The sequence below is a fragment of the Schistocerca gregaria genome, chromosome 2 (assembly GCF_023897955.1).
Source record: "Schistocerca gregaria isolate iqSchGreg1 chromosome 2, iqSchGreg1.2, whole genome shotgun sequence".
Lineage (NCBI taxonomy): Eukaryota > Metazoa > Arthropoda > Insecta > Orthoptera > Acrididae > Schistocerca > Schistocerca gregaria.
The window spans coordinates 591,522,195-591,541,324 of record NC_064921.1 but is presented as its reverse complement, the minus strand read 5'-3'; the positions used below and the strand labels follow the sequence as shown (position 1 = coordinate 591,541,324).

The window sequence follows — 19,130 nt, the reverse complement described above, 5'->3', positions numbered from 1 at the left end:
TCAGGACGCCACCACCTCCTCTCTCCTTTCACGGAAAGACGAAGCCTAAGTTGCAAACATCGCGTGGCATACTTGGCCGGTTACCCGGCGATCATCGATGTCAATGAGTGATGGGCGTTGACCATATAGGCTACTGAAACTGTGAGCGTTATCAAGAAGCAATTTTAACTTGGTGAAGAACAGCATAAGACCACGCATGTGACTTATTGAGTCCAATACCCGTCATAACAGTGCTTACAATAGGGCGATCCGTATGTTACGGTGAAGTATGATGCCAGGTAGAGAATCCTACCTAAAGTAGCAATATGCATAGATGCGCACTCCTGCTCATGTCCCTCTGCACACACTGCTGAGCAGTAATGATTCGCATGTCGACGCATGGTTGGTTGGGACAACTTGGGATGGGGGAGAGTGGGTCGCACATCACTAGCTACTCTTACCTGAACAAGCAGAGACGTGAGGGCAGCCGAGGTTGTTGCATTTACAATGGCTTGCTAACTCGTCAACACTCACCATAGCTAAACTGTTGACGTGGGAGCGCAGCCTTAGGTAACACCTACTGAACAATAAACAGAATAATACAAGCATTCGAACATTATGTTTGTGCTGTTCATCTAACAAACCAGAATCACAAATAGCTAATAATGAAATTAATGTAATTCCACGAGTAATGCCAAGTGAGCACATAAAAGCTATTCGGGGTATAAAGCGAGCTATGATCCCAGGAAATTTCAAAATTGTATTCGAAGTAATTACTGTGCTAGATCCGACCGCTGTGGGGGAGAGGTTCTAGGCAAATCAGTCTGGAAGGTTCTAATCCTGCCTCGGGCATGGATGTGTGTGATGTCCTTAGGTTACTTAGGTTTAACTAGTTTTAAGTTCTAGGGGAATGGTGACCTCAGCGGTTAAGTCTCATAGTGCTCAGAGCCATTTGAACTGTGCTAGAAAAAGCAATACATAACCAATTTTCTGTAGAAAATAATCCTATTCTTAAACTAGAAATAAATAAATGATTATTAGCGGAGAGAATCGGAACCTTAGCTTTAGAATGATAACCTTCTGTCTGCGACGAATCGGGATGAATTTCAACTGGTGGAATAACTTAACAGAGCAAGCTTGATGGTAGATCTCTCTACAGTCATCGTTCAGCAATACAGAATTGTCTTCCCTGGCCATAAGTGTGCAGACCTTATCAAGAGTATCAGGCACTCATCCACCTGGCAGTATTGCTGCGTAGTGGATGGCTTTTGTAACAGCCGTTACGTCACGTCCGGTAGATGCCGCCTGGTGTCATAAACGCTGCAGCTCACACAGGACGACGATGGATAGCAGCTCTGCGAGCTAATCTCCAAACTGTTTTTGTTAATGTCAAATACATGTGCCCAGCCTGAAGTACGCATTGCCATGCAGAATTGGACCCATGGCCTCCAGTTAAGTCTTTGTTTCTCAGCCCCTCCCACCCTCCCTACAGTGTTTTAATTTGTTCAGACTCAATGAGGAACCTGCAGACTCAATGAGGAACCTGCAGGCTATCGACCGATGCTATTCGCGCCACCCTTAGGTCTTTGCTATCCATGACCTTCTCTTTTCCCTTTGCTGTGCCGCCTGTTCCGTTGTCTTTCTCTGGGTTCCAAGTCATGTGGGCATTGAAGGGATTGAACTGGCTGAACGTTTGGATAGAGGAGCAGATACTTACCCCCGATTTTCTTTCTTGGATCCAGCTTTGGATATGCGGATCTACGCCAAATCTCTCTTTTCCCAAAAATGGAATTATATCTGTATCCAAGTTTCTCGGGTGTCAAGCCGGACCCGATCATCGAAGTTCCACGATATTTCGGCGAATACCCGTTCTGCTAACATCAGGTGGTGCTGATGGAATGATCTGTCTGCGCTGTCTCCGTGGTATTTATGTCCGCGGGGTCACGAGTCGTACCCTGGCGCGGACGGCCGACGTTGCGCCTCGTGGCGGGAGGGGAGGGGGAAGCTGCGGCCACGCCCGGTGGTAGGCGCAGTTCACGTCCGTCCGCCGTGGTGGAAGGATCTCGTCTCGCGTCCGCTAGCGTCGTTGCTCTTTGATGGTGCTTAATAATGGTTGCCAGGCCTTGCTAAGTTGAAACCCGGTGTCTCTGTTGATGAGGTTATCTGTTACGCGAATTTCTATGACCTCCTTGTAGATACTTCCCCAGTAGGCACTTGTGGCCGTCAGGATTTTTGTCTCTTCGAATTTCGCTGCGTGTCGGGTTTCGATGGAGTGTTGTGCTACGGCCGAATGGCTGGTTTGGTGTAAGCAGCTGTGACGTTAATGTTCATTGCATCGGTCCGCGACCGTGCGAACTGTTTGGGGGATGTAGGATTTGCCACAGCTGCTCGGGATTTTGTATATGCACTCTTTCTTAAGGCCTACATCATCTTTCGCTGTTCCTAGTAGGTCACAAATCTTTGATGGTGGTCGGAAGCGAGCGGTCGCGAGTTGCTACCACCACTGCGGATGCAGATGAACTGCGCCTACCACCGGGCGTGGCTGCAGCCTCCCCCCTCCCCTCCCTCCACGCGGCGCAACGTCGGCCGTCCGCGCCGGGCTACGACTCGGGACCCAGCGGACATAAATACCACGGAGACAGCGCAGACAGATCATTCCATCAGCACCACCTGATGATGGCAGAACGGTTATTCGCCGAAATATCGTGGAACTTCGACGATCGGATCCGACTGGACACCCGAGAAACTTGGATACGGCACATTCACCGGTAAAGCATCAGGTCACAGAATTCTATCTATTCCTCAGAGGAATAAATTCCGCACAATCAAGGAGCCTGCTGCAGTTTGGCGCTCTTCCTTCTGCTCCTTTCAGAAGGAGTCCACCATGGTTTTATGTTGTCTAAGCATTGGTCATACCCAGCTCACCTATTGTTTCCTCCTACCTAACGACCCACACCCACAATGTGGTTGTGGCGCGAGACTGACAGTATCCAACATATTGGTGGAATGTCCCCTTCTTTCGCCCCTTTGTGTTAAGTATCGTCTTGCCGATTCCTTATATTAAGTATTAGCGTATGATTCATGGGCGGTTGAACTTTGCTGAGTTTTTTCTGTGAAAGTGGTTTTTATTTCCTGGTATAAGGTTCCTCTTTAGTCTTGGAGCACGGGCAGGTTGGTTGCGGTTGGAACTTCTTTTCAGTCTCCTCTGTCTGTGACCCCATGGCCGCCAATTTCTTCCAGTCTTTAGACTTGGTCTCACCTTTTATGCCTTTTCTGTGTGTTTTTAATGTATATTATTTTATAAATTGACTCCCCCTGACTGGATCAGTCCACTTTTAGCGGACTCACTTTCTTCTGGGACTAACTTTGGTATAGCGAGGCTGATGACCTCGCCGTTTGGTCTCATAACCCCTCTCAATTAATCAATAAAGCAATGACCGACGTCACCCATATACGTGTTATTGATCATTACTTAAACATAAATCCTATTATAACCAATGGTTTGAGGAAGAAATTGTCCGCTTTAATATGTCGACCGTTTTATTTCATTATATAATTTATATTTTATTAAACTGAAGTTTCTGTTAAAGGCAAATTCGGCTAACTATTCAAAAATAATCTTTGTAATTAGATCTATCTGCTGTGAAACTTCCTGGCAAATTATAACTGTGTGCCGGACCGAGACTCGAACTCGGGACCTATACCTTTCGCGGGCAAGTGCTCTACCAACTGACCTACACAAGCACGACTCACGCCCCGTCCTCCCAACTTTACAGAAGCTCTCCTGCGAACCTTGCAGGACTAGCACTCCTGAAAGAAAGGAGGCGTGAGTCGTGCTTGGGTAGCTCAGTTGGTAGAGCACTTGACCGCGAAAGGCAAAGGTCCCCAGTTCCACATTCCGTATTAGACTTGCAACGTAAAACAATACTATATAGACAAGAGCTAAGCATTGACAACCGTGGCAAATCCCAGTCACACGACAGCGAAGAAAAAATACAGGGCGCTGAAGAGAAAGCCTGCCAGAAACAAAATCGAAAACAAGTTCCCAAATTACAACTGGCCACAAATATGGAAAAATATCACGGAAACCACGCTACCAAAGCATGTGAAAGCGAGCTGTTACCGAATTGTAAACAAGTCGGTACCAACAAACCAAAAATTAGCCCAGATAAAACTGAGAGAATCAGACAAACGTGAAGCATGCAACTGTATCGACACATTAGAGCACCGCTTCACATGTAAAAACGGGGTCAGCATATGGGAAACGTGCCAGAGAATGGTTGCAAAAATAAATAGAACGGACCAGCGAGCTATAACAACCACAGTAATCACTGCGCCCGACATCAAACTATTTCCCAGGCCGCAAAGGCTAGCAACTCTGCGGATCCTCGGCATGAGAGGCCACGCCATCGTGACGAAGCGGCAGACGGACCACTTCGACTTCCTGATGGACCTCTGGGAGGAACATAAGGAAGCCCAGCAGCACAGGCGGTACTCCGAGAACGTCCAGAACCGGATACCCTTGCAGGCAGCCATCGACGACGTCTTCCCCGGCAGCACGTGACCTCCAGCGAGCGTCCCCACAGCAACCTCCAAAGTGCAGTGCAGTGATCAGAGTGATAATAGTATAAATCCAAAAAGAAAGTGAAAGTAGAAGTGCGCCAAAGTGTTTTAAGAAATGCAGCAAAAAGAAAAAGAAAGTGTTTTATCTGTGTATACACCATAGGGTGTAGTGGTTCAAATGGCTCTGAGCACTATGCGACTCAACTGCTGTGGTCATTAGTCCCCTAGAACTTAGAACTACTTATACCGAACTAACCTAAGGACATACATCACACACATCCATGCCCAAGGCAGGATTCGAGCCTGCGACCGTAGCAGTCGCACGGTTCGGGACTGCGCGCCTAGAACCGCGAGACCACCGTTTAGGGTGTAGTGTTTCAGTGCTACAACCTCCCAATCACCACCGAAATAAAATGTACAGATTAAAGCGTTCTTTCCTTTCCTAAGTGCCACAAAGTTATAATAAGTACTAATAAACCCTTTCACTCACCTCTACTTCCACCTTTCGTCCTTCAACTGTCAGATCTGTCTTCCATATAAATAATATATGATGCATGCTTAAACGCCGAACTGAAACTGGACCTCCTTTGCTTCTACCATCTTTTCATGCCTTAAATGCAATATGTAACTTAAATACATATAGTGAAATGTAATCAATATACAAATAACTATGCTCATTTTTTAGTATAAAGAAAGGTGCTGTTGGCTCAAAAAAAAAAAAAAAAAAAAAAAAAAAAGATCGAGTCTCGGTCCGGCACAAAGTTTTAATCTGCCTGGAAGTTTCATATCAGCGTACACTCCGCTGCGGAGTGAAAATCTCATTCTGGACATATATCTGCTGTCATTCGTTGTCAGTGCACTTGTTACGTTTTATTTGTACGTTTTTCCACAAATCATTTAGGCCAGGTTTCTTAGAAATCCACGCCTTTCCTACCAGTTGGATTCATATAATTATGGTCAAACTTTCTGTATGCCGGCCAATGTGGGATGGTTATAAACGGACACACTAGATGACGGAACAGTTAACTTTCTGGTCAAAGCCACTTGAAAAAGAAGGTATATTTCCTCCTCTGATAGAGCTGTTTGAAAATTGGCAAACGACGGCTTCCAATTACAAGCGCCCAGATGTGATGACAGACTGTGTAATGAATGATCAGTAGCACGTTATCTATCTGAATGACGCTACCAACGCGAATGGTGTGGCCGACGTAAAAGAGCTTCGTACGCGTCGCGCGAATGGGAGATGACGTAACGGTACTGCTGACAGCCAGTCTGCGCTTGGCGGCACTTTCGCGTATCTGGTTCACGGCCTGACGAAAGCTGCACATTCCTTCGGTAGCTCAGTTGGTTCAGTCGGCCTTTGGCTGTGGAGCGGTGCGGTACGTCCCGGCCGCTCCGTGTCGCGTTTCCGGGTGTGTTGTTGTTTACCGCGCCGGCGCGCTAGTGTTACGTATTGCCGTCACGTTCCTGACACACGATGGCTCTTTCGTATCGGAAAGCCACGATCAAGCTGCAGTTCGACACTACGTACTCTAGACCCAAGGCCCACGAAGTAGAGCGTTTTTTACGCGATGTGGTACATGTTGATCCTAAGGAGCTGATCGGTATCCACTTATCTATTGTCTCCAGCGTCGTATATCTTAAGTTCACTGACGACGAAGCATGTGACAAACTTCTCAGACGCTCGACGGCAGGTTATCGGTTCTGCCACTCAGACGGAAACGTGGGTGTGGTGACGCTTGAACGTGCTGGATTGGGAATCCAAAATGTGCGCGTGTTTGAGCTCCCTTTTGAAGCTCCAGCGGATTTGGTCACCCTTGCTCTTCGACCCTATGGAACAGTTCTCGGCCACACGGCCGAAAAATGGAAGACCTTCGACACCTACCCTGTCCTTAACGGGGTGCGACAAGTCCGTATTGACCTGCATCGCCATATTCCTTCGTATCTCACGATCGCTGGTTGCAGGGCAATAATTATTTACGACGGTCAGCCGAGAACCTGCTCCGGTTGTGGCCAGACGGGACACATGCGTACCGAATGCCTGCAACGCCGTCTCGTGCAGACACCCTCGACCGACCAGATTCGTCCGTCGACACCGACCTCTCTGCCGATTACGTATGTTGCGGCGGCGAGACGGGAGACGCCAGCTGTATATGACGACCCCACTGTATTGGTGCGAGCTTTGGAGGACCCTGCAGTAGCTTCCACGGAGCCCCAAGCGTCTTTCAGTGCTGATGCTACTGATGTCCTTTCGTCGGACCCCGGCGCACCGTCACAACGGCTCGCCGACGGTGCGATGGAAGTTGAAGCACAGGATGCAACGTCCTCCCCTTGTCCTACGTCGGAAACAGAGGCGCGGCAGCGTAAGCAGAAATCACCCAAGCGTCATAAGAAGCGGCGCAAGACAACCGACGACGTAGAACAGCCCGAGGCGACACCGCTGGATGACGAGGTGCCTCAACCGCTCCACCGCGCCGACACAGGCGACCCTACCGTCTCACACGGTTCGACGTCTTCTCCCACTACCGCTGGGTCTGGACCACATGGGGATGCGGGAGATCACCGCAGCTCCGACACCGGGGATGCACCCTTGCCTCCGTCTGCCTCTCGAGATCCAGTGGTGTCAACGTCCCTGGGCGACTGGGCGCAGGAGATGGAGTTGCAGGATGCGTTTCAGAACCAAGACGATGCACCGATGCCGATGGCAGCGTCTACGCGGCCGGCGACAGACGCCTAGGACGGCATGAGCACCTCTCGTCGCTGCCTAGCACTTCGCAAGACCGGCGCTCCACGTCACGACTACTGCCCCCCTGTCATACCATGGTCACCTCCCGAGACTTGATGGACCAGGCATACCGCCTCGCCACGATCAACGTCAATGGCATTACATCTGATGTCAAGACCCGTATGCTGAAGGATACGTTACGCGCTGCGGATCTGGACGTTGTTTTCCTTCAAGAAGTCCGATCAGGACTCTGTCTCGATGCCTACGGATATGACGCCTACACTATGCCTGCAGATGTGGGCGGCGGAGGTACGGCGATTCTACTGCGGGAAGGGATAATGGCCACTGATGTCTCCTATTTACCGTCGGCCCGGGGGGTCGCACTCACGATTGGTACAGTACGTCTGGTGAACTTATATGCTCCTTCAGGCACCGGCAAAAGGAGAGAACGGCGCACCTTTTTTGCCGAAGATCTAGCCCCGCTCTTCCAGGGCAATACCGACCACTTGGTAGTAGGCGGCGATTTTAATTGTGTGCTCCGCCCATCCGACCAGGAGCCACACTATACCACCTGCCCGGCACTCCAGGCACTTGTACAGGACTTGGCCTTGTTGGACACCTGGATCATCCAACACGGCGACCGTCGAGCACACACCTACTTTACTAGTCACTCCGCGAGCCGTTTGGATCGAGTCTACGTCACCCGCGGCCTACGATCGGCCGTTGTCGACGCTGAGATGTGGCCGGCAGCGTTCACGGATCACCTCGCATATGTGTGTACTCTCACCCTTCCCCGCCAGCGCGTCCGCCGAAGTAGGGGTCCGTGGCGCCTCAATGTGGCCCTTCTTGATGAGATAAATTGCAGACGCGCAGTCGAGTCCACATGGAGCAATTGCCACCGGCGTTTACCCGCCTACCGTTCTGTACTTCAATGGTGGTTACGGTGTGCAAAACCCGCACTGTGCCGAACATTAGTCAGCTATGGACGCGACCGAGCGCGCTGGTATACTGCGACTACTGATTTTTACTATACTGCGCTCCGCGAACTGGCTGTACAACCGCCGTCGCCAGAGCGACAATCAGCAGTACAACGCGTCAAGGCACAATTGCTTCGTATCAACGCCGTACGTCTTGCGGGTGTGCGGGTGCGAGCGAGGACGACTGATGATGTTCGTGGGGAACGACCTTCCCTCCACCATATCATTCAAGAACGCCGAAGACGCAAGAGGCAGCTCATTATCGAGGTTGAGACGGAGGACGGGCGACGCGTTGACGCACAAATGGATATCGTCCGAGCGTTCACACAGTCATATAAACTTCTTTACGAGAGGGAGTCCCACATGAATGTAGGGGTCAGGGAAGTCCTATCTGACCTACCAGTCTCTCGGAACCTACAAGATGATGCTACGCTCTTGTCGGCGGTGACTTTGGAAGAACTGCGAGAGGCTCTGTTGCGTGGCTCTCCCAACAAAACGCCTGGCCCTGACGGCCTCCCTCTTGAATTTTACAAGCGGTTCTTTGATCTCATGGGCCCAATGTGGGTCAGGATGTACAGTGAACTCCTGGACGCCGATTTTCAGGTACCATCTGACTTTACTGAGGGTCTCTTGATCCCTGTGCCCAAACCCGGCGGAGGCCGTCGCCCTCTTGATTTTCGCCCGTTGACAATGCTAAACACTGACTATGAGCTGTTGACACGCATGCTCCGTGAGAGGCTCAAACCTACGGTAATGGCGGCCATTCACTCTGATCAAACCTGCCTCGGGGGCGCCACTAATGTGTTTACGACTTTAAGCACCTATAGAGACGTGGTGGCGCTCATGGAAACTTGCCGCCTCCAAGGCGCTCTTGTTGCGCTGGACTTCGACCATGCTTTCGACCGCGTTAACCATGGTTTCCTGCGTGCTGTTATGGAACACATCGGTGTCCCGCGTCTGACGACGTCTGTTGTGCTTCGATTGATCCATGGGGCTGTCACGAGGATTATGATCAACGGCTGTCGGTCCGCCCCCGTCCGTGTCAACAGGTCCGTCCGGCAGGGTTGTCCTCTTTCTGCCATGCTCTTCGCCGTTGCCCTCGAACCAGCTCTTCACGGACTACGGCGACGCTTAGAAGGACTTACCCTCCGTTCCGTAACCTTTCGATGTGGTGCATACGCCGACGATGTGATGTTCTTAGCACGGTCTGGTGACGAAATACACACGGCGTTTTCCTGGCTCCACCAGTATGGGGCGGTGGCAGGCAGTGTGCTCAACCTTCGGAAATCACGCTACATGGAGGTAGGACGAGGAATGCCTGCAGGTCTGGCCGTACCTCTGACAAAGGTCCCGATGCTCAAGTGTTTAGGGATATCACTCTATCGACAAATACAACGCACGGCGGCCTTTACGTATCGTATGGTCTTACGACGACTCCGTTTAGAGGCTCGTCTCAATAAATTCAGATCATTGAACATTTTGCAACGCGCCCAATACGTTAATGTGTACATGGCTTCTCACCTTAACCATTACGCCCATGTACTGCCGATAACGGACACGATGGCTTCCAGGATACAGGCAGTGTTTGGACACGTGGTGAACGATGGTGCTGTTTTCAAGATCCGTTTTGTTACGCTTACTTTACCCTTCGACAAAGGCGGTGTTGGACTCACTCACGTCAAGCACAGAGCGCTGGCACTGTATCTCCGTTCCATGAGGCGACTCTGGCTTTCACCAACAGCCAGTCTCTCAGGCCTACTGATTGAAGAAGTGGCCCCACGTACGCTGTACCCACCGGTACCAGTTGGACATTTATCGCCCTCGCTGTCACACATTAGAACGTTTTTCGTCGAGCATAGCTATGTGTTGCGGGTTATATCGGAGACACGGAATCCGACAGCGAAGACTTATTATAGTGCTCTCCAGCACTGGACTCCGGATAACGACATTGTACGGCGCCACCCTACGGTCGACTGGCCACGAGTATGGCGAGCCATCCACGCGCCGTTCCTGTCTACTTTCGTGCGATCGACGTGGTATGTGGTCGTTAACGAGAAACTTCCAACCCGACAACGGCTGCATGCCATTCACCTAATTGACGACCCTGTGTGCCCCCGTTGCACGACGTTAGACACGGACGAACATAGACTGAACTGTGGCCCCGCGCGTGAGTGCTGGAAACTGATCCGCCAGATCCTGGCTTTCCTGCTCCGCCGCCCCTACGTTTCGATTTTACCCCAAGAACTCTTTCATCCCGACGCTGTCTATTTCCCTATGACCCGGATGAATGCGGTTAATTGGGTACGAGGAATGGCGATACACTACATATACCGCGATGGAGACAAAGACGTCCTCGATTTATGGTACTATATGATCGACGAGTTTCTGGTCTTAACGAACAGACAGGATTACCGGAACCTTTTTGCGAACTATTTGGGTTCGTCATTCATGGACCCACCACCCAGCTGGGGTGTGCCGGGTGTGAGAAGACATTAACTTGTAGATGTGATCTTTCCACGATTCCCCTATGGTAACAGAAACAGTCTCTGACTGTGTGCAGCGGCCCCGGGCGCTCCAACGATTGGTGGCTGGTGATGTCCAATGCAATGACGACCGCCCGTTCCTGGCCGCCCGCCTAGCAATGTGACCGCGGCGAGCAAGATGGCCCTTTTTAGTTCACTTTATTGGCAACTTTTTGCGCATGGCTGCCTTGTTTTTTTTTATCCATTCTCAAAAAAAATAATGTAGTTAGTAGTTTGTGAAATAAGCATTGTAGGCTGTGATTATATTTTTGTTGAGCTTAATAATTAGTGTGTGTCGAAACACCATTTTCTTTAAGTATTCATTGCCATATTTCTGTACATGTTATTTGCATAAGTGCCTTAGTACAACTTCAGTTTTGTGGCTTTGTCATCGCATTTCCATGAAAGTAACCAAAAAGATGGGAGGTTATTTTATGCACAGACAGATTTTATTCTTTTCTTTTTTTGTAATATTTTTATTTTCCATTTGAAGTGTAAAATTTGAGCTTAATTGTAAAAAAAAAAGGGGGTAGCGTCTTAAAAAAAACGGACTGAGGCGCGCGCGTTAAAAAAAAAAAAAAAAAAAAAAAAAAAAAAAAAAAAAAAAAAAAGATGGTAGAGCACTTGCCCGCGAAAGGCAAAGGTAAAAAAAAAAAAAAAAAAAAGTTGGTAGAGCGGTGGACTGTAGAGGAGCTTAGTAGCAGATATCCATAGGTCGCTGGTTCAAATCCGGCCCGAAGGAAAATTTTAAATATTCGTGACTTTGCTTCTCTTTACAAAATAAGCTACACTTTAATCCAACAAACTGTTGTGATATTTTCAACACAAAGGTATGACTGAGACAGAATCAGCATATCGTAGCTGTTCTATGCGTGTATTTCACATCTGCATCTTCGTGAATATTCTGCTATTCACAAGTAAGTGCCTGTCAGAGGGTTCAATGAACCTCCTTCAAGCTGTCTCTCTACTGTTCCACCCTCGAACGGCTCGCTGGAAAAAAGAGTACTTAAATTTTTCTGTTCGAGCCCTGATTTCTCTTCTTTTATCGTGATGATCATTACTCCCTATGTAGGTGGGTGCCAACAGAACGTTTTCGCAATCGGAGGAGAAAACTGTTGATTGAAATTTCGTGAGAAGATCCCATCGCAAAGAAATAGGCCTTCGTTTTAGCGATTGCCACTCCAATTCACGTAAATGTCTTTGGAACTATCTCCCCTATTACGTGATAATACAAAACGGGCCGCCTTTCTCTGATCTTTTTCGATGTCATCCGTCAGTCCCACCTGATGTTTATTCCACACCGTACTGCAATATTCCAGAATATGGCGGGCAAGCGTGGTGTAAGCAGACTTGTCACACATTCTAAGTGTTTTGCCAATGAATCGCAGTCTTTGGTTTGTTCTACTCACAACATTATCTATGTGATTGTTATTTGAAATTGTAATCCCTAAGTATTTAGATGAATTTACACCCTTCAGATTTGTGAGACTTATCGCGTAGGCGAGATTTAGCGGATGTCTTTTAGTACTCACGTGAAGAACCCCACACTTATCTTTATTCTTGGTAAATAGCCACTTTTCGCACCATACAGATATATTATCTAAATAATTTTGCAATTTGTTTCGGCCATCTAATTACTTGGTAAAATGACAGCATCCTCTGCAAATAATCTAAGATGGTTACTCAGATTGTCTCCTATGACGTTAATATAAAGCAGGAACAACAGAGGGCCTATAACACTTCCTTGGGGAACGCCGGATATTACTTCTGTATTACTCTATGACTTTCCGTCTATTACTGCGGACTGTAACCTTCATGACAGAAATTGCGAATCCAGTAGCACAATTGAGGGGAAATTCCATAGGCAAACAGTTTTGTTCAAAGACGTTTGTGCTTTCTTGCTGATACTATCGTATAACCATAGAAAGCACAGATTTTATTAAAATGCATCGTAAAAATGAGAAGTTAATAATAACCTTGCATTTCTGTTGTACAGCACTGACAAAAGGAACAAGCGATTATTGTGGCTTTTAGAGAGTTAACTGGATTCATAAAAACGAGAAAGAAATCTTGTAACTTATTAAATACGGAGAACACGATACATTCCACATCTGGGATTTATTGAAAGTTGAACACGTGTTCCTATCCTTGTCACCATATCCGAGAAAACTGTAATTAGCGTCATGGCTGATGTCAAAAAATAACATTTGAGAAAGAATGCTTTAGAGACAATGTCTGATGTACACGAATGGATTTCGACACAGTGAACAGAATTGAGGGCGTATTGTAAGGTACCCAAACAAATTCTTCTTTTGATCTGCGTGTCTGTTGTAAGAAAATATTAAGATTAGATGAATGTATCATAACAGAATCACAGAATTTTCTGAAATTCAAGCACATAAACGGTACCTTTAGTGATAAACTTTCTAATCCAGGAATTGATACCAAAAGTATAGTAATCCTTATCGTACCATTTAACTGAAAAATCTATACAATCATGTCTGAACTCCTTCGATGATGTAATTGACCCACATACTCTAAAGAGAGAGAAAAACAAAAAAATGGTTCCATTGGTTCTGAGAACTATAGGACTTAACATCTGAGGTCATCAGTTAACTAGAACTTAGAACTACTTAAACCTAACTAACCTAAGGACATCACACACATCCATGCCCGAGGCAGAATTCAAACCTGGGACCATAGCGGTCGCGCAACTCCAGACTGTAGCGACTAGAACAGCTCGTCCACTCCGGCCGACAAAAATCCTTACTCTAAGCCTATATTTCCTGCCTAAAATTCTATGTCGACCTCTTCCTGGTTGTTATTTTGGTAACCATTATTCCTGTTTCTTGCCGATTGCTGATTACCGTCCCAGGTCCTTTGTGATTTACTATGTTGTACCAGAGAGTGTCGCTCTATTTCCGTGTACCCTCTTTTCGAGTTGCCATTACTCTTATCTTGTTTGTGACCGTTGTAGTTCGGTACTGGCCTACTATCCCACTTGGGTCCATTATTGCGACGGTTGTTATTTTGTTCACACTGTCGGCATTTCTCTCGCGCCTGTGCGTTTTGAAATGCGAATTCCAATTCCCTCAGAATGCCCTTAAATACCTCATTTTCGCTACTACAACGACCGGCAAGTGATTGTTGATACGAGATGGGAAGTTTCATGCAGTATAATCTGATGATTTTTGCACCGATACGTGGGTTGTCTAGGTATTGATTCCTTTTTGTCATATTTTCAAAAAATGTGACCGGACTCCGGTACCCTGCCCCTTCCATATCTCGGGACATCATAATTTCTTGTTTGATTCTTTCTTGAGTTCCTTTTGACAAATTAGCCCAAGAAGGCATTTTTGAATTCTTCGAACGAGACGCTCGTCTTCGCTACATTTCTCATGCACTCAGCGGTCGCGCACTCCATATTGGAGCACACAAAATCCAGCGGGTACATCAATGGCCAGTGTGGGGGCAAAGATAACTCGAATTGTCCCATGAAAGTTTTTGAATGCAAGCTATTACCTTCGTCCTTGTATTGATGGAACTTTCGGACTGATACAAAATGCTTGTAGTCAAATCGGTCATTATTTCAGTTATCATTTCGCCCTATCTTACGATTTGTATGAACTTCGGGACGTGGACTAATTCGTTCCGACACGCTGTCGTCATCCCTCCCCCTCTGTACGTTCGACAGTTGTTCGGTACATCTAATCAGCCGACAGCAATTGTGCTCACTGGACTGCTGCCCGCTGTCCGTGTTTATCTCGGTCGTTGCCTCACAGCTGTGAATCAAGGCGTGGCTCCCGTTGCTTACAGTGTCAACTTCGTCACACCGTGAAGCGGTTACCTCTGTTCCGGCAAGTGACGGTTCAGTCGATGTAGTAATTACACCCTTCTCCTTTCCTGGTGTCTCCGTAATGAGACGTTTGACGTCGTCCTCTAAATTTCTTTTTAATATCGCCATCTCCTCTTTCCACATCTCGTTAGGCTCTATGTCCGGTTGCTTTTGTTGCTTTTCTTAGACACATTTTATCCGGCTTTGTAGCCATGATACCATGACCTTTTCCACTTTTGCCGTGCTTTGCATGGAGTCCCGAGTTTCTCTCGCTATTTTCCTTGCACCTTCGGCAATTAATTTGGCTTCAATTGCCGTTCGTTTGATGATGGCAATCTGTTTCTCTATTTTGACGCCAAGATTCTTTACCTCCTCTTTTACTTTCCTATGAACTTCTGTGAGCCTATAGTTCAGCTCCGAATTGGCCTTTTTAATTTCGGCATTAAGGTTGGCTCTCTGCTCTAAGTTCACCGTTTTGCATCTGTTGCAACAGGTCCGAAATATTTTTGAGATTAGCTGCATTTTCATCCTCGTCCTTTCTTGGTTGAAAATGCGACTCTTCTCCTCTGTTCTGAGGAACCCTTCGATATCTAGACAAGTACCGTCTCCGCGCCCCCGTCGGCTCACCTGTGAATGAATCATTTGATAATGGTCGGACACCATTTTGTTCGAACACACTCTGGCTTCTTAGGCTGGATCTTCCATACTTATGGATTAATCCTGTACTTCCTGCGTGCCCTGAACCCTCAGTATCACAGCCTGAATCAATGTCCTTCCTATTCAGCGGACTAAACAGGTCGTAAGACCCAGTTTCACGAAGCTGTAACTCACGTTCGTCACGCTCATTGGTAGAGCTTTCGCTACTATCACCCATGTTCTCCCGAGTAACAGTCTGATTATATTCTGCCGTTGCCTTGGCTTTTCCCTCGTTATCATTTGCACTGTTATGTTACACGAAAACTCAGAACCCAGGTACCTCTTACACTCAATAATTAGATAACACAAAACATATATCAGGACACAAATTGATACACTGGGTGTAAGCAGTGACCTGACAAACAGTATATGAAGACGTCCCCCAAAAAGACTAGTACCAATGATTGTGTTCTGTGTGCTCAGCATGGGCTGATTAGAGCACTGCATATCACAAGTACTCCAACAAATCATAAATACAATGCATAGGCACCGATAAATGTCAATTTGAAAGGACAGCACATGAAAAAGACAACGTAACTTATTGTAACTAATGCTACCTGTCTTTCCATTCAAAATGGCTAAGCAATGGATCACGTGGAAAAATTGCCTTTTTCAATACTACTTCCTACTATATCCCGAAGTATTGTATCCTAGCATGGGTCAGCCAAATGTAACACCCCACCCGTCACTTATCTAGTTTTGGCGTGTGTTCACCCCAGCTAAATGACTAACAGATCAACAGAGAGTGCAAAACTGACGCAATATCGGATAACGCAAAGAAAGTTATAATGCCCTATGACTCCTGATTGAACTGCAGTGGCAATGTTGACATTAATCCTTTTTTTTAATTAAAAAAGGGGTGAACATTAATGTTATATTCAGCTATTGAACACTAGATGCAAATGTTGAACATAAATTTAATGAAGAAAGTGATCTGGGGTTTCAACTATTGATCGAAAACAGATGCAGTCGATTAGCACAAATTTAACTCCCGACCTTCAATCGTCACATTACGTGAATCTCCTAACAGGAGTGGGAATAAATTGCGTTTATGTGGAGTAAACAGCGATAAATCATAATTAATTCCTATCGGCTGACCCAGGCGTAATGCGAAGTGCGAGAAGAATTCTGCAATACACAGCCTATGAAACCCTCATGGAAACTTTGCCGGCGTGATCCAACAGATTAATCAGTGGCCTAACTCAAGCCGGAGCGGCCGCAATATCACCGAATTCGGCGTGGCGGTGCGGTGTCGTTGTGCGGACGTCGGCCACCCTCATGGTGGTGCAAGGCTGCGCTCGTCGATAACTCCTAGCTATCTTGCTCAGTACATAGATGAACGAAAACTTTCTATCTCCAAGCTCAATCGTTCCGTTTGCAAAGTCTTAAGCTGCCGAGATGCTCACTCTCTCTCAGGCAAGGTGAATAAAGAATGCCACGTCTGCTCTCTACGCAAGCTGGGAATGGAAGATTTCTACGGAAACTTCTGCCTGTCAGCTCTTCGCCTCGGTTTCCCCTCCAGCAAAATCACTTACGACAATTGCAGCGCCAGTCGCGTTAATTATGCGACGCTTCCCAGCGACGATCAATGCCAGCTCTGGGAAGTGAACAAATTCCCTCAAAATTTCCCTTCCTCTCAGCTTCCGCTATTTAGCTCCTCCCAGGCCGCCCATCAAGGTTAGCGTCTGCATAAAACACCAATCTTTCTGGAATTCTGACTCCCAGGAGAGTACTTCAAAGCTTGCCGGAGTCGCCGAGCGCTTCTGGGCGCTACACTCTGGAACCGCGCGACCGCTACTGTCGTAGGTTCGAATCCTGCCTCAGGCATGGATGTGTTTGATGTCCTTAGGTTAGTTAGGTTGAAGTAGTTCTAAGTTCTAGGGGACTGATGTCCTCAGAAGTTAAGTCCAATAGTGCTCAGAGCCATTTGAACCAAGATGCACGAGCACTGTTTTCGGCAATCCTTACACAGGTAATTGAGCGCCCCCTGTCTAACGTAATGATCGAGGCGCGGACAGAAAGGGGGCGGGGGTGTTCATAAGGGAATGGCACCCATTTTAGTAAAAGCGTTTATATTGATAGCCATATTAATTTCCAAATTTAGTAGCTAATTTTTAAAGAGAATAAAAGTCTTGAAAATGGGGAGATATTATAACAAATTAGAAGCTTCGTTTAACACAGGGTGCTTTTCATTTCCGTTCCTGAAGGTCAGACCACGTGGTTTGTGTCCTGACTGTCTTTAGACAACGTTCCAGCCAGGGAAAGACGGCCTCTCCAAGTGTGACCACACCTCTTGCCATTTTTGGGTAAGGGCCTTTTAGATCATGTATCTACCTGATTTATGATTTATTGTAAGTTATACTAAAACGATGGACCAAGTAATGACCTAAACAAAGTATATATTAAAAAAAAATTGGTGATAATGGTAGAATGTAAATACACTAAGAACCATTGAGCGAAAAATACTACACTAAATCTATGGGCCAATAAGGGAGGAAGAAAGTTGGGGAATACCTACACTGCTTAATTACAAGAGTTAATACAATGTAGGGAGATAGTAAAACGTGTGGAATCACACCGAATACGATGAATAGGACACTTGGAGAAAACTGTCAGAGGATAGAATTCCAAAGAAAATGATGAAAGCTGTAATCTATTCAGCTAGGCGAAAAGGGGACCTAGAAGAAGGTGGATTGACGACGTAATAATGGATCTCATCAGTATGGGAGTCCGGAAAACAGCAGCAAATAACCGAGAAGTGTGGAGGAAGATCGTTCAAGAATGCAAGGCTCACCAAGGGCTGTAGCACTACTGAAGAAGAAGAAGAAGAAGACGGTGATAGTGTTATTTTGGAGATCGTAGACATTTGTTATGTGGAGAGGGGAGGCGGAGAACAAAATGTAAATAATATTAATAGAATATTGTTTTGGAAATCTTAGACAACGGTTTCTTTTAGGGGGATGGGTTGGGGAAGGGGAGGGGAGAAAATAATATTCTAAACTTGCCACACTCTGCAATCAGGTAGCATCGTTCAGAGGACAAATATTGAGACTTGAAATGACTTGACGTCTACGACAAATTAGTATTGTCAAAGTAAATGAATAGCCGTTCTTTGGCATTAACATCGTATTTTCGTCATCTACTTTGGCTAAATTCAAATACTGGAAGACGCTAGCGTCATTACGGTATTCTTCTGGAACCTGCTAAATGAAGAAGAATGAGATGAGAGTAACATCAAGACGCAAATTAGAAATCAAGCACTTGTTGTTTCGCAGTCGTCACCGTAACGACACATTAAGCAACTGTGTGTAAATCAGAGCTGCCTACGGCTCTAACGAACTGCACGAGGTTTGCAAGTTGCACGAAGCTAGCAATATGATACAAAAACATGGGCTCGTCCGGGATTTGAACCCGGGACCTCTCGCACCCTAAGCGAGAATCATACCCCTAGACCAACGAGCCGGTCGTGAGAGAAAGATCCTTTCACTGATATGAGATGCAGCGAGGCGGTCCAGCTGCGCGCAGAACGCGGCGCGCGCTGTGCGGCCGGCGGCGGCTCCTGTGTTCCGCTCTGGCCGCCTCTCGCGATGCGAGCCACACCTGTACAGGACGGGCGCACGTGCTACAAGTCTGGCAGCTTTCAGCCAAGACTGCCTACCTTCAGAGCTGCGTGGCGCAGTCGAAATTGTTGGACTTCAGCAAGGATAACGACTTCAGGAGCAGAGAAGAGAATCAAGTCGGCATCACGCAGTAATGATAAAGCTAACTTAATTGCAAACTGCAGCATTAGCAGACAAAATCAACATTTTTCTTCGCTCTGCTCAAACGTTAGA

At 47.0% G+C, this 19,130-nt stretch overlaps 1 non-coding gene across 1 annotated transcript; it reads right to left on the bottom strand.

Moving 5' to 3' along the window:
* Window positions 1-18,687: 18,687 nt before the first annotated feature.
* Trnap-agg (transfer RNA proline (anticodon AGG)) lies at window positions 18,688-18,759 on the bottom strand. Its single transcript has one exon. It is a non-coding gene; the product is annotated as a tRNA-Pro (tRNA).
* Window positions 18,760-19,130: the final 371 nt, after the last annotated feature.